General features: G+C 32.2%; 1 protein-coding gene across 3 annotated transcripts in view; it reads left to right on the top strand.

Moving 5' to 3' along the window:
• LOC126748317 (uncharacterized) overlaps positions 1-14,420 on the top strand; it is a 78,969-nt gene that overhangs the window by 24,054 nt on the left and 40,495 nt on the right. For 2 of the 3 annotated variants that reach the window (XM_050457460.1, XM_050457462.1), the window contains exon 2: positions 6,265-6,343. The gene's annotated coding sequence lies outside the window, so the exon portion shown is untranslated. Of the gene's footprint in view, positions 1-6,264; positions 6,344-14,164; positions 14,293-14,420 lie in introns of those variants that run through there. The other variant, XM_050457461.1, reaches the window with a different exon arrangement.

Raw genomic sequence — 14,420 nt, forward strand, 5'->3', positions numbered from 1 at the left:
TGCGTGTCTGTTAAAAGAGCGTCGATATTATAATCCTTAGATGCGTTCTTTTTAGCTTAACACCTTTGTGATGTACTTTTACATCGAATTGCCTAAACGTTATTTACAAGACCATCGAAAACAGATACAACCTTATGTTCACCATTTGAAATACACGATCCACGCTTAGTTGATCATGCAAAAAGTAGCCAAAAGTATATGTAACAATCGTAGAGTATGAAAGTAATGAGTTTCCAAATTTCTCGTCAGTTGAAAACAAAATAAAATGAATATTGTGTAAAAGTTGAAAGGGGGTGATATGTCAGGGGTTGTTTTCACCCTGAAATATTTTGATAGTCGAGTCGTCCATCAAGAATATTTAGAATGTTCTCGGGTAATGCCTGGTTTAAAAATTATTTGAGAAACAGACAGTTTCGAATATTTCACCCCTCTTATTGAGGGTGTAAGAATTGAGACAAAGGGATGATTTCATAATCAATCGAAGCGTCTCTTTGCGTTCTACAACTTTTCTGTTTAAGACAAAGTTGAAAATTTCTTACCCGAAGAGATAACTCGAAGAAACTGGTTTCTAAAATGCACCCCTTAATTTTACAGCCCTTAAAATGCAATTTATCATCTCTTTGCTGTGGAATAAATGATAGCTTAGACTTTTTGCTTCAATTTGTTGCGTAGAAGCAACATCGTACAGTCGATAGTTTCTCCAAAAAAGTTTTTCAAAATATTCACCTCCCATAATGGTGGTTTACGTACGGAGTTTAGGGTTGCTTTTAATATAAAATTGAAGGTAAAATTTTTCTCCACCTTCTGTACATCCAACACTTTTTTCTTTGATGTATAGTTTTCGAGTTATTTCAAAATGAAATTTTTTTGGATTATTTGCAAATTTTTTTGGGGGTGTCAATTTTTTGCATAGTCGATATATATATAAATGTACGCGTCTTTTTGAGAGCTATAACTTTGCTATTTTAACAAAATTCGTGGGATTTGTTTCCAAGAAAGTTATTAATTTAAAACCAATTTTTCAAAACTTCACGCCCTTTTTACAGCCTCTAAATCAACTCGGATGAATTCGGCTCTGTGGAAGAAAAGGTAGCTCTGATTTTTTTGAACAATTTATCTCATGGAGTCAAAGTTGTAAGTGCAAAGGGGTAGCGCCATTCCAAGACCATTCCCAATCATCCCCTAAAAAAAACCCCTCGGAATTTTTGTTAGCATTTTTGGTTTTTGCACTCTCTCAACCCATACAACTTACTGCAAAAATTTCATTCTCTATCTAATTTTTGCATCCATTCTCATACTGTGAAATATGTGAAAAATCGGTATAAAAAATTGTTTTGAAATTACTGAATTAAAAAAAAAAGTAGTCAATATGAGCCCCAACACAGCCTTGAGAATATGATTTGCTCCCAGGAAATCCCTGAAAGCTCCCTGTCTGAAGTATTGATAATCAACATATCGGTTAGTATAAAATATTGTCGGTGCCCTTAGGGTCCCGGGTACGGCTATCCATCCCAATTGTTGCTGCGGCAACTTTAGTAAACTAAAGCCGGCAACTCACTTTCCAAGTCGGACAATGCCGATCATCAGGTCATTCATAATATTTGTGATGAAGTGCTAATCAATGTCTAAATATTAATAGTGACATCCTTGAGATAAAGAAATTTCAACAAGGTCAGAATCTCTTAAACTTACCGTCTACGTCAAGAAGTTATTATTTCCACATCACATGAAAATAATAATGAAAATGATACGATTCTAGCAAGTGTTGACACTGACGATCCAGTCTATGAGCCCGTTGACACTGATGATCCAGACTATGAGCTCTCAATTGAGCGTTTACAGCAACGGGAGAACTCAGTAGATGAACCCAAATCTAATAGCTCTAAAGATTCCATAGTAGGAGACGCGAATAAAGAAATTCCAAGAAAAAAAGAAAATTAAAGACCAAAGAATTAGAGTGGCAAAGAAAAAAGATAAAAAAACTTAGATTGTGGTAAAGCATATAAAGGGTGTGCAAGAAATAAAGAAGGAGTATATATATATACTCAGGGTATACCTCGACCGAAGAGGAAAATGTCCGAAGCTTGTATGTCAAATTTTTCAAATTGCCAAATATTTTCAGAACAAGAAAGAAAGTCGATATTTAATAAATTTTAGAATATAGAATCTTGAGAGGAAAAACGGGTTTATATAGCAGGAAATGTATAGTATACGATGAAAAAAAGACAACCGACACCAGGACCATCAAGGCATAAGGGAATATTTTTATTGTAATTAAAAACACTTGGACTTGATATGGGACTTGATAAGGAAGATATGTTGCATGACTAGATAATATCTAAAGAAAGGAAGAAAGAAAGAAAATGTGCTATATTACGTAAGAATAATCTTGTGTACAAGCATCCTACAAGCTAAAAAAAAACAAAACAAAAATACAATTTCAAAAATTGACAAAACAATGAACAAAATTAAACACAAGAAGACAAAACTTTTTGAACATACTTGAATTAAAGATAACTAAATAAAACAATCAATTACTAAATAAAGGTAAGCTTGTTGACAAAACTAGAGAAGAAAAAAGGAAAAAAAAACCTTCCAACATGTCCAAAGTTAAAACCTATCATTAAAAAAGTCATCCAGGTTATAATATGCCTTAGCCAATAAAAGCGTTTTTAATTCTCTTTTAAATTTCTTAACATCCGATATAATATGTCTAACACATAGAGGAACATGATTGTAAATTTTTTTACTGGTGTAAATAATTGAGTTTTTGGTAAGGGAAGACGTAGGAATAGGAAGGGGAACATCATTTACACGACGAGTCAAATGACCAGTGTCAGAGGGTAGTTTGGGAATTTTGAGAATAAGAGCAGCTGTTTCTAAGATAAAGAGTGAAAAAAAGAGTTAGGATTTTTTTAGAAATGAAGAGGGGTTTGCAAGAATCTCTTAACTTAGGAGGTATCTAACTGTTTTTTTTTTGAATAACAAAGACAATGTTAAGTAGCCCCTTATTGGTTAAACCCCAAAAAGGCAAGCCATACCGAATATGAGATTCAATAAGTGAAAAGTACACTGAACGTGCAACCACCCCTCCCAGCTCTTGTTTTGCCATTCTTACTGCAAAACATCCAGAAGATAATTTCCCAGCTAAATGTAAAATATGATCTTCAAACCGAAGGCGACCATCAATAGTAATTCCTAGGAACTTGCAGCACTCTTTATTCTGCAAGAGGGAATTTTCGTCAAATATCAGACCCTGAACATCGTACTTAAACCCCATAATAGACGTCTTTCTTACATTAAACACGAGCCTGTTGGAAGCACACCACCCTGATGAAATCTGAAGGTCTTCAAGGATACAAGTCTTAATATAATCAGAATTTTTATGGCTCCATAGTATGGTGGTATCATCAGAAAACTGAACCACCTTGCCCTGCAGTTTCAATGAACTGAAGTCATCCACATACAGTAAAAATAACAGTGGTCCCAACTCTGAGCCCTGGGGAACGCCGCATTTTAGGGATCTAGAAGCAGACAAACGCCCAGACACTGTAATCTTCTGAGTACGATTTGATAGATAGGACTCAAGCCATCGCAACGCCTACGCCCCTTAAACCATATTTATCGAGCTTAGATAACAGTATTCCATGATCCACACAGTCAAATGCTTTGGATAGATCACAAAACACTGCCGCCGATGACTCTCCAGAATTTAAGGACACATAGACGCTCTCCAAAAAGCTAAAAACAGCATCATGAGTCCCTTTACCGGCTTGAAATCCAAACTGATTTGCAGACAAAATGCCATTATGATGTAAAAAGGACAAAATTCTGCTTTTTGCATCTTAGAGAGGGTAGACAAAATAGAAATGGGACGGAAATTACAAGGCTGATCCAAATCTCCACCCTTATGAAGAGGGATAACCACTGCCTCTTTTAAACATGAAGGAAAAATGCCAATATGTAAAGAATTGTTTATGGCAGAAACTAAAGCATTTAAGGCTGAATCAGGCAAAAAGAGTCACAACAAACAACCTCGAAGATATCCCATCAGCTCCAGATGATTTATGTTTTTTAGGGGTTTCATTTCATTTTTTACTTCGGTAAGATCGACAGGATGAAAGAAAAATGAATGCTCAACCGACACTTGTTGAAGATAGTGTAAGGGATCAATGTTACTACGAATGCCCTTGAGCAAGATATTAGGTATATCACAATAATAGTCGTTTAAAATGTCAGGCGTTGATTGAGAAATTGGGTTTCCAATTTCTCAATCAACGTGTCAGGTCTTAACTCCGGTTCAGATACTTTTCTATGGCAATGTCTAAAATCATTAATAATCGACCAACACTCTCTTTGCCTATTTGATGACATATTTAAGCGATCCCTATAATAATTAGATTTTGCTGCTTTAATTGTCTTTCTGTACAGACTACGGTATTTCTGATGATATACAAGGATATTTTGCATATCGCAAATTACATTGCAAAGATACATTGCAAACATTGCAAAGATACATTTGTGGTATATTTGCACAATTTAGTCAAAAAACGGAGGTTTTTAGCTGAAATTCTAAGGCCTCTTGTAGCCCATGGTTTTCGTTTCTTTGTTTTAAGCCTCATTTAAGGAAAGCACTGATTGATCTTATCACACAGAACTTAAAAAAATAAAGTAAGTGGGTCAGAAGCCGTTTCAAGCGCATTCCAATTTACCGAAGCTGTAGCAGCAGAAAAAGCATTGAAATTTCTCCTGCTGAAAATTCTTCCCATATAATGAGATGAAGATAATACAGTATTATATGGCATTTTAGTAAGAATAGCTTCATGGTCGGAAATACCAGATGGGAGTACTGTGCATAAAACGTCATCAAAATTTGTACAGAAATAGTCAATTGTAGTTGCAGATGAAGAAGTTATTCGTGTGGGAGAAAGAACGTGCATTTTCAAGTCGTAAGAATTTAAAATACTTAAAAGAGAAGTACGTGGCAAGGTTTCATCAGCGTAGTTGATATTAAAGCCACCAGCCAATATATTCTTAGAGTGTAGGGACAACTGGGATAAAAGAGAATTAAGTTTGTCCAGAAACATAGCAATATCTCCTGTAGGTGGCCTATAAACACAAAGAATATATAAATTAAAACGCTTACAAAAAGAAAGAGAGAATTCAAAAACATTCTCTAACAGAAGATTATCATACTTATCAATATTACAAAAAATCATTTCAATTGTTTGCCTAGCCAAGATCATGGTTCCTCCATGTATAGATTGTTGACGACAAAAATTTGATATAGGATCTAGTCATGCATCATTAGATATTATCTAATACATAACATGGTTTGGCTACGGAATCTTTCTCCGTAGCGCTAAAAAACGAAAGGATAGCGAAAGAAGCCAGACGGAACCCATTCCCACTACTAGTAGATAGTATTAGATACTAATTATTTAACGCACAGGTTTTTCAAAGATTATTCTCAACCCACTACTTGGAGCTACAATTCAATTCGCCCCGGAAAAACAAGTTTAGATCCCGCTGTTACAGATCTTAGATATTTGCATTATAATCCAGAAGAAAAAAAAAATTCTTAGCGTTACCAGTGGGACAAGTTAAGTACCCTGATGTTGAAAAGTATCGCCCTTTACACAAGAAGCGATTTAAAATTACTTTCAAAAAATGGAAGAATCTCTAAGAACTTAAATGGGTCTTACCTTCTGACTGTATTGAATTTTATGATAACTTACCCCACCATTTATCTTAGGTTAAGATATTTTTTACATAACTTTGTTATTTTTTTATAACATTTTTCAATTTTTGCGTTAAAAATGATTATCTAGGCAATTAGTTTATTATTTGCAAAGACCCGTAGAAAATTTATCTGTCTGGACTTTAGAACTTTTTCTGAACAATATCCCGTAAAATTGTTATTTTGTTTGGAAATTAAATCAATAAATAAAATAAAATTCATTAAAAAAAATAAAGTTTTATGATAAATCACATTTTTAAAAAGTTTTATTCTTCTCCTGTAAAATTTGCCATCGATATATAGATGTAATCTATATATCTATATATCTAGCTAACGCAATGCGTTAGCTAGTTAAATCTGTGATGTAATAGATTTTCTTAGATAATATTTTTTGGGTTTCAATGTGGTTTAATTTGGGCACATAATTTTAATTAATACAACACACATCGTTTTTTAATAAAAATCGTACGATACAACCCTGAATCAAAAATTGAATAAGTGATTAAACGTTTTTTTTTTTACAGCAAACGAATCAACATTAACCAAAACAGAAAGGCTAGTTTATAATGAAAGCCATGGCACATGTTGTACACAAAAATAAACGTGAGTATTAAATTTTGTAAATATATAGGATCCAGCACACTGTATAGGCCTAGGTCAACCCCAGTCTTGGGTGCGAAAGTCGTATTAATTTGCAATAACAAATCTAAGTCACAAGTTAAAATGAAAGTAATAGCATTTCTTCCTCTATCATCGAGAGTCCGACCCAAACAGAACGTAGTTCAGCCCGAGACTGCATATTACATTTCATGTTCTCTAAGCGGCAAGCAGTGAATGGGGAATCAGTTGAAACATTCTTGTTCTCTCTTTAACTTAAGGCTTTACATATGAATTTCTGTTGCACGTTAATGCTTGGATATTTCGGCACTCAAGAAAAAAATTTCTATTAGTAAATATTTAAACTGGCATACTAAGAAATACATGCAAACTCAGTTTTTGTATACAGTGGCGTATCCAGGATTCATTCCTGGGGGGAGCAACATGGTTTATCACCATTTAATATACAATATACTTACATATGTAAGTACGTGTATGTTAGTTAATTTTTTTGGCCTATTATCGGAGATATGATATTATTCATCAGGAAGGGAGAAATAATTACCATGTTTTTGAAATGCTTTTATTAATTTAAAAGCTACAAAAATAAAGAAAAATAAAAGATAATATAATATATAATATAATATAATAATATATGGATAGTAAAACAGGCACAAGGCAAACAAAAAAATATTCTAAAGTAACAAAAACAAATTGACTCCTAAAAAAACTTAACAAGATCAAAACTCAATTAGGTATCTATATAAAACACCAAAAAAGCCAAATAAAACTAAATAACAATATCAAGTTTCCTTGATTTAAGCTGCATTTCGTTAAGTACTTCCTTGGCACTAACTGAGATTTCTGGATATACATACAAAAGAGTTAAACCATTTAATCTGTCTTCACTTATTGTATTTCGTAAGTAAGTCTTTAACAATTTAAGTGTAGAAAATTTTCTTTCAGGGGTTGCTGTGCTTACAGGTAAAGTACAAAAAATCTTTAACAGTATAAATATATTGGAAAATATATCCTGATCACACATTACTAGGGCATCGAGAGCGGAGCTCGGATATTTTTCTGGTGCACAGGCTTCAAATTTTCGATACCAAACTTTGTGTTCAGCAGAAACCATAGTAAATGAACAATTTTCTAAATCATTTTTATAAAAATTTACTATATACTTAAGACTTTGAAGTTGATTATCAAGTTTCTTATTTACTGATGGAATCAGACAGTTAAATGATTGTAATATATCTTTATGTTTAACAAATCTCTTTTCTAATTGTAATAAGACGCAATCTAAAAACGGAATAAATATTGATATTCTGAAATATTCTTCAGTTGTGTTAGTTTCAAAATTTGCCCTATTTTTTTGTCTGCTAGTTATGCGTGGTTTTGTTATTTCTAAACCAAATAATTATTTTATATTTTTTTTGCCTCTGCAAAAATATTTGCAAAACTATTATCTGCTTTATGACGTAAATCTTTAAGCTCTTTTAAGCAATCTTCGGCCAGTAATGTTGCTTTGCCTAAATCAATATTAACTGATTGCAGCAACTTTGATAACGGAGTGGTAAATGCAAAAACATGTTCAATTACATAAAGAGTAATAAGGAATTCTGATGTACTTAAGGTGTTTAGTAACAACTTGCTACAAGTAGACGTTTCTTTGTCTGGCCACTCAGCTATTTCTTTTAAAGCCAATACCACAGAATTTGAAAGCTCTCTCATTACGCTTACTGAATCTTGTCTTTAAACCCATCTAGTAGCACAAAGTTGTTTTAATCTGTCTCGTCTTGATTTCTCATTATCCGGGCATTTCATTTACTTTTTTAGTTAAAATATTTTGACGTTTGGGAGTATTAAAACAATTGTAAGCATTTTCAATAACACCCATGCAATTTCGTACAGCCTGGACAGAACATGCATCGGATATAGCAAGGTTAAGGGAGTGTGAGACGCAATGACATATAAAGCTGTAGGATATTCCTTTCTTATAATAGCCTGTACCCCAGAAAACTGACCACTCATTGCCGCTGCCCCATCGTAACCCTAGCCTTTAAGATTATTTAAATCTAAACCCCAGTTTGTCAAATTTTCGATAATTGTTTTTGCTAAATTATGCCCAGTGGTTCAAGTTACCGGAATACATTGAAGAAAGGACTCTTTAATAGATAAATTATCGCATACGTACCGAACGCAAAGAACAAACTGCTCTATTTTGGCAATATCAGTTGTCTCATCTGCCAAGATTGCATAATATTTTGCAGATTTTACTTCTGCTATTATTTTTTGTAAAATATTTGTGTTACATGCATTTATTATTTCGTTTTGTATTGTACTACTTAAATATGTTGCGTTATTAGCAGAACTCAATATATGTTTTTTCAGAATTTCATCACCCGCATCAATTCGAAATTTTAACAAAGATCGAAATTTACCTTCACCAGGTGTGCAAGACAATGTTTCCAAGTTTAAGGATAAGGGTCCAGAATCTCGATGCCCCCTTAATGGAAGACCATTTCGCCCACAAAATATGATAGTTTTTATAATAGGTGTTAATTTTAATCTATTTTCTTGTGCCTGTTTTATGCGACTAGTAAACAATAATGTTTCTATTGACATTTGCTTATTTTCTATTACTTGTTTCCTGTTAACATAATCTAAAACTGACCTCTTATGGTATTCTCTCTGTTCATGAAGTCTTAGCTTTTCAGCGCATTTCTTCCATTTGCGATAAGGTTCCATACAAAGCATACCTACTTGCTGACTACTAGTGTGACCGACTTCTCTTTTGCAAAAAAAGGCGCAATATTTACAATAAACTCCATCTTCTTTTAAAGAGTACACTAGCCACTTATACTGTTCTAAATAGGTTCTATTAAATTTTCTTGTAAATTTCCCTTCTTTCTTCGCTGGAAAATTGAAATTTATCGGCGGAGTCTAAATTTCGCTCATTATACTAATATCGTTGATTGAATATTTGGGAAGATACGCAATCCTGTGTTAAAAAGTGTACCCGGTCGACTATCGGATTGCCGTTCAGTTTCGTGCACCGTGTGGTGCTGCCGCAAAGCGTCAAATCTAGGAACGATTTATTTTAGCTGCGTGGACCTGGCTTTTGGCTTCTTTGAGTCAGGTTTTCAACGACGATGGAATCTCCGGTTAAGCGGCCGTGTTGGATATTTTTTTAAGATATGGGATGATGCTGCCAACTATGTTTTTATTATTTTTTTTGAACGTACAACACAGTGTCATTTATGTAGTGGTCAAGTGATAAGTGATATACTTAAGGGTGGAGGCATATTGAAATTTCTTAAAAGTTAAATTTTATAAACAAATAATTACTTACCAAAATATGTTTTTGAGACAAAAATTAATACAAAAATATATATAAAAAGCTATTTTTACAAAATTACCAAAAAAGTTTAATACAAGTTATAATTCCAACAAACATTATGTTTCCTTCATTTTGTGTTCAAGAGGGTCAAGTTTTTAAATAAAAAGCCCGTTGCACTTAATTAACTAAAAACTAATATACAAAAAATATGTGGAACAAATTTTAAGATATAAGTAGGTTTCACGTAAATATTATAAAGAATAATTTAAATAATTCATAAGACTTAATACCGATGGTAATATAACTTCTTGATCAATAATTTTTTGTAAAAAGTAACCCATTTTGTCATGTGATTCAATATCTGAAAAATTGTGCAGCCTAGTGAGATCTGTAAAGTAAGGGGTTGTGAGTGAGGATGTTAATAGAAATTGAAAATAGGCCACATTTTAAGTATTAAGCGACACAGGAAAATTCTCAATTACCAGTTGTTACAACTATACTTAAAACTATAAAAAGATACCTAGTAACAAAAAAAAACATTTTGTTTAAAGACCCCGTATCACGGTTATACAGGACGTCAATAGAGGTGGTCAATTAGAGGAAAGTTGAGCAATATAGTGTCCTTTTATAATAAAATCTAAATACTTCCTAAATTTTGCAAAAAACTGAAATTTGGCAAAATCATTTCATTTTTTTTCTGGCGTTATTTCAAAATATATGACAAAAGTATTTATTAAATGAATAAATTATTGTGACCACTTTTTCTCGCCTATACGATGACACCTTTAAATTTAAAATACGACGTTCTGTCTTTAAAGAGCCATCATCAACTTCGTTTTTCTTTGTCGGCGCTATATTGACCATTTGCAGTTTAACGACGCGGGAATCTTTGGGCGCCCGGCCGTTTTGTTATTTTTTTAAGACAAGGGCGATGATGATAACTGCGCTTTTATTTATTTTGTTATTGCCGATATTTAAATGCGCTGTGATCTCGCATAAATAACTAGATAAATGTGGTGGTCAAGTAATGTATTGGAAGGTGCTATCTCTTACAACTTAAATTTTATTAACAAATAATAAATTACTTACCAAAATCCTTTTTTGAGACAAAAATAAATAAATAAAAACAAAAGAAAAATTCAATAAGCTTTTATTTATTAATTAGAAAATTAACAAAAATATTAAATAAAGGTGATGATATAGGTAGGTTTCACGTAAATATAAAGAGTAAATTAAATAATTAAAGATTTAATATCTATATACGATACTATAGTTTTTTAGAGTGAATAATTTATTGCAAAAAGTAGCCCGTAATGTGATTTTTGACAATACGGGTTTGTGAAACCAGCCAATATCTCAAAAACTGTGTAGGGTAGTGAGATCTGTGAAGTACACTTTTTTTGGACAAAAATATTGAAAAATAGATACCTTTAACTGAAATTAATATAAAAATAAAATCGCAAAATTTAAAAGGTTTTGAATAAGGGTGTAACAACACTATAAAATATAGAAAATAGGCCACATTTTAATTTGCAATACAGGCAAACACTTAATTACTAATTCTTAAAACTAGAAAAAGTTAATAAGAAAAAAAACAAATATTTTGTTTAACAGTATGAAGGGTCTCATCGCGATTATACAGGATGTCTGCGATTATACAGGATTGAATAAATGCAATCTAAAAATTGGAAAAATGCCAAATACTTCCTAATATTCAGGAAAAAGGTGAAATTTGGCAAATTTTTTTTTTTATTTTTTTTCTGGCGTTATTTGAAAATATAAAATAAAATCATTTATACATTGTTGTAAACACTTTCTCTCATTTACAAGTTAACATCTTTAACTTTTAAATACGACGTTCCTTCTTTAGAGAGTCATAATCAACTTTGTTTCTTCTTGTCGACGCCATGTTGGCCACTTGCAGTTTTGAATAACCCTTTTAATTACTTTATCAACGAGGTAATTTCTAGCTAGTAGTTGGAATCATCCCTATTAAATATTATATACCTCTCTCTCTTTTAAATACAATTTCAAATTTCAAAAAATTCAAAACATACTTTATTCATAAATACATGGTACCTACTTGTTGAAATGGTACTTTTATGATATAAAATAGGCACATTAATCGACATATTACTAACACATAATTTAAAAACAATACACAATAGTGGGTTCAACATACTAGTATAAACACAAAATGTATTTTCAATTTCAAAGCAAGACGACTTAAAATTTTTTTAGAGTAACATCACAAATTCTAACCTTTACATCTTTACTAAAAACTAATTATATACTATTGGCCTATTCCTAACTATCTTCAAAAAAATCTAATGCTATAAAAATATTTGCTTTTAAGAAGTTTCGTTAAGGACTTTTTAAAGCGAGGAGACTTTTATGACATTTGGAAAATGATTAAAAATTTTTATGCTCAAGTAAATAAGAGAATTCTTAGTTCACTTTTCGGGATGGCCATTGGAATATTGTATTTTTTTCTGATATTATAATGTTTTAAGGAGCCATTATTTTGAAGATACAATTTATATTTTTTGTATATTAGTCAAGCAGACTCAACAATAAACAAGCAACACAAGGAAAGTATCTTTAAATAGGGGTCTGCATGTCCTGTGGAGATTTATGACACATATATTTAATGACTTGTTTTTTAAAAACAAACATCGAGTCAAAAAGCCGTTTACTAATGCAACTCCAAAATGTTATTCCATACTGTAGGTATTTTTGTATGAAAGTAAGTTCCAACTTTCGACAAAAAAATATCAATCTCAGTTCATTTAAAACCATTCTAACAGCATAACATCGTCTAGCCAGTTTTTGCCTCCTGACATATCTCCATAAAACTTATATTATGATCGATAACAATTCCAAGAAATCTGTTAAAATTATTCACTTCCAATTCTTTGTTGTGAATCATGAACTGCTCTGAGCATAAAAACTTAACAATTTAGTCTTATCTATGTTTAAAGACATCAAATTAGCATCAAACCACTGTTTAATCATTAATAAATCTTTAGAAATTGTTCTAGGTTAATGTGCTTTTATTATTGTCCATAAGATAGTGGTGTCATCTGCAAAAATAGTGAAGAATCCTCTTATCTGGAGAGACCCCAGGTCATTTATATACAATAGAAATAAAATAGGATCGAGAAACGAACACTGCTTACTACACAAAGTTCAGACAAACTGCCATTTGGCCAAACAAACTTTTTTCTGTTTAACAAAACAAAATTTTAACCATTCTAGAGCAACTCCCCTAAACCCATATCTAGAAAGCTTACCGAGCAATATTCCATGGTTGACACAGTCAAAGTGTTTAGAGAAGTCGCAGAATACCGCTGCAGCAAAGTGACCTTCTTCAAGCTCAAATATAATCTCTCTAGGAATGAAAACATTACTCGACATTCATTTAATATGTTATTTTTTTTAATTAGGAAAGCTACCATTCGTACTATAACCAGTTTCTCAATAACTTTAAAGGCTTTTTAGGCTTTATTTTTATCATGAATGAATTTCATCATGAAAACAATTATTGAAAATACTTAAAACACTAAAGACCATAAACATAATATATTGATTTAAAATTTTCTTAAAGTAAAAAAAAGAAAAAGAGAAAATGGCTCTCATAGACATGAAGAGACAGTATTTTTAAGAGTTCTGATTGATTTTTGTAGATAAAATAGATAATTTTCTGTGAGGTTTATAATTAGATTTTTTTAAAGATTTTCTAATAAGATTTTGAGATTCCCATATTAGGTTGTTATAAATCAAAGTCTTAATTAATATACGCACACTGATTAATTTTGCCTAAAGAAGCCATCGTCTCACAAACTAAACACATTTACATATATCTATCTATTTGTGATTATGATATCCAAGAAAAATTTTTAACAACTACCAAATTGCAATACGGCAAACACGAACCTGTGCAAAAACTCTCCCACACGACTCGGATGATCGGCCGATTACTAATGAGAAGCGACGGACGAAATTATTTTCGCGCATACTGGAGAGAATCGCCATCTATTTTTCACGCATATTCGCGGTCACGTTTTAGCCCATAAGGTTGCGTATCTTCCCAAATATTCAATCAACGCTAATATACTGTTCCTCAGTTAACTTATTTGCTAAAATATTGCTACAGGAAAATTTGGCGGTGTTTCTGAGGATAAAGTCGTTATCTCTGTTGAAGAAGTAGAGGGTTCTTCAACATTTTCTATAATATTTTGTAAGGCATCAGCTGCGGTGGACGTAGGAATATCATTATTTTCAGCTTGTTTAATTTTCTTAACAAAGTCCAATAAATTGCTTTGCACTCCCGCTCGTTTCATATTTTATATAGATAAAGCAAAAGTAACAACTCGAATTAATAGCAAATATGTGGCCATGGCGCAAAACAGAAAATATGGATACAAATAAAGCATCCGCATGTGTGGACAATGTAAAATAACTAACGAAAACGAAACTACACGATAATGCTGTGCGACGACGCGACGAGCGCGCGCTTTAGATGACAACAAAAAACACGAGAAAGGGGGCAGCACCCCTGGATACGCCACTGTTTGTATAGTATAAACTTGCTTTTTTTAACTTTTGCATGGTAAGTTGTATATCTTTATATTATCTATATAGTTGAGAGCATATATAGGTTCCATATGTACCGTAAGTTCTCTTCATTAGATATTAATTTTAATTACTGAGTTAGAACGATTAAAGGGTTTTTATTTA

The sequence above is a fragment of the Anthonomus grandis genome, chromosome 22 (genome assembly GCF_022605725.1).
Source record: "Anthonomus grandis grandis chromosome 22, icAntGran1.3, whole genome shotgun sequence".
NCBI lineage: Eukaryota > Metazoa > Arthropoda > Insecta > Coleoptera > Curculionidae > Anthonomus > Anthonomus grandis.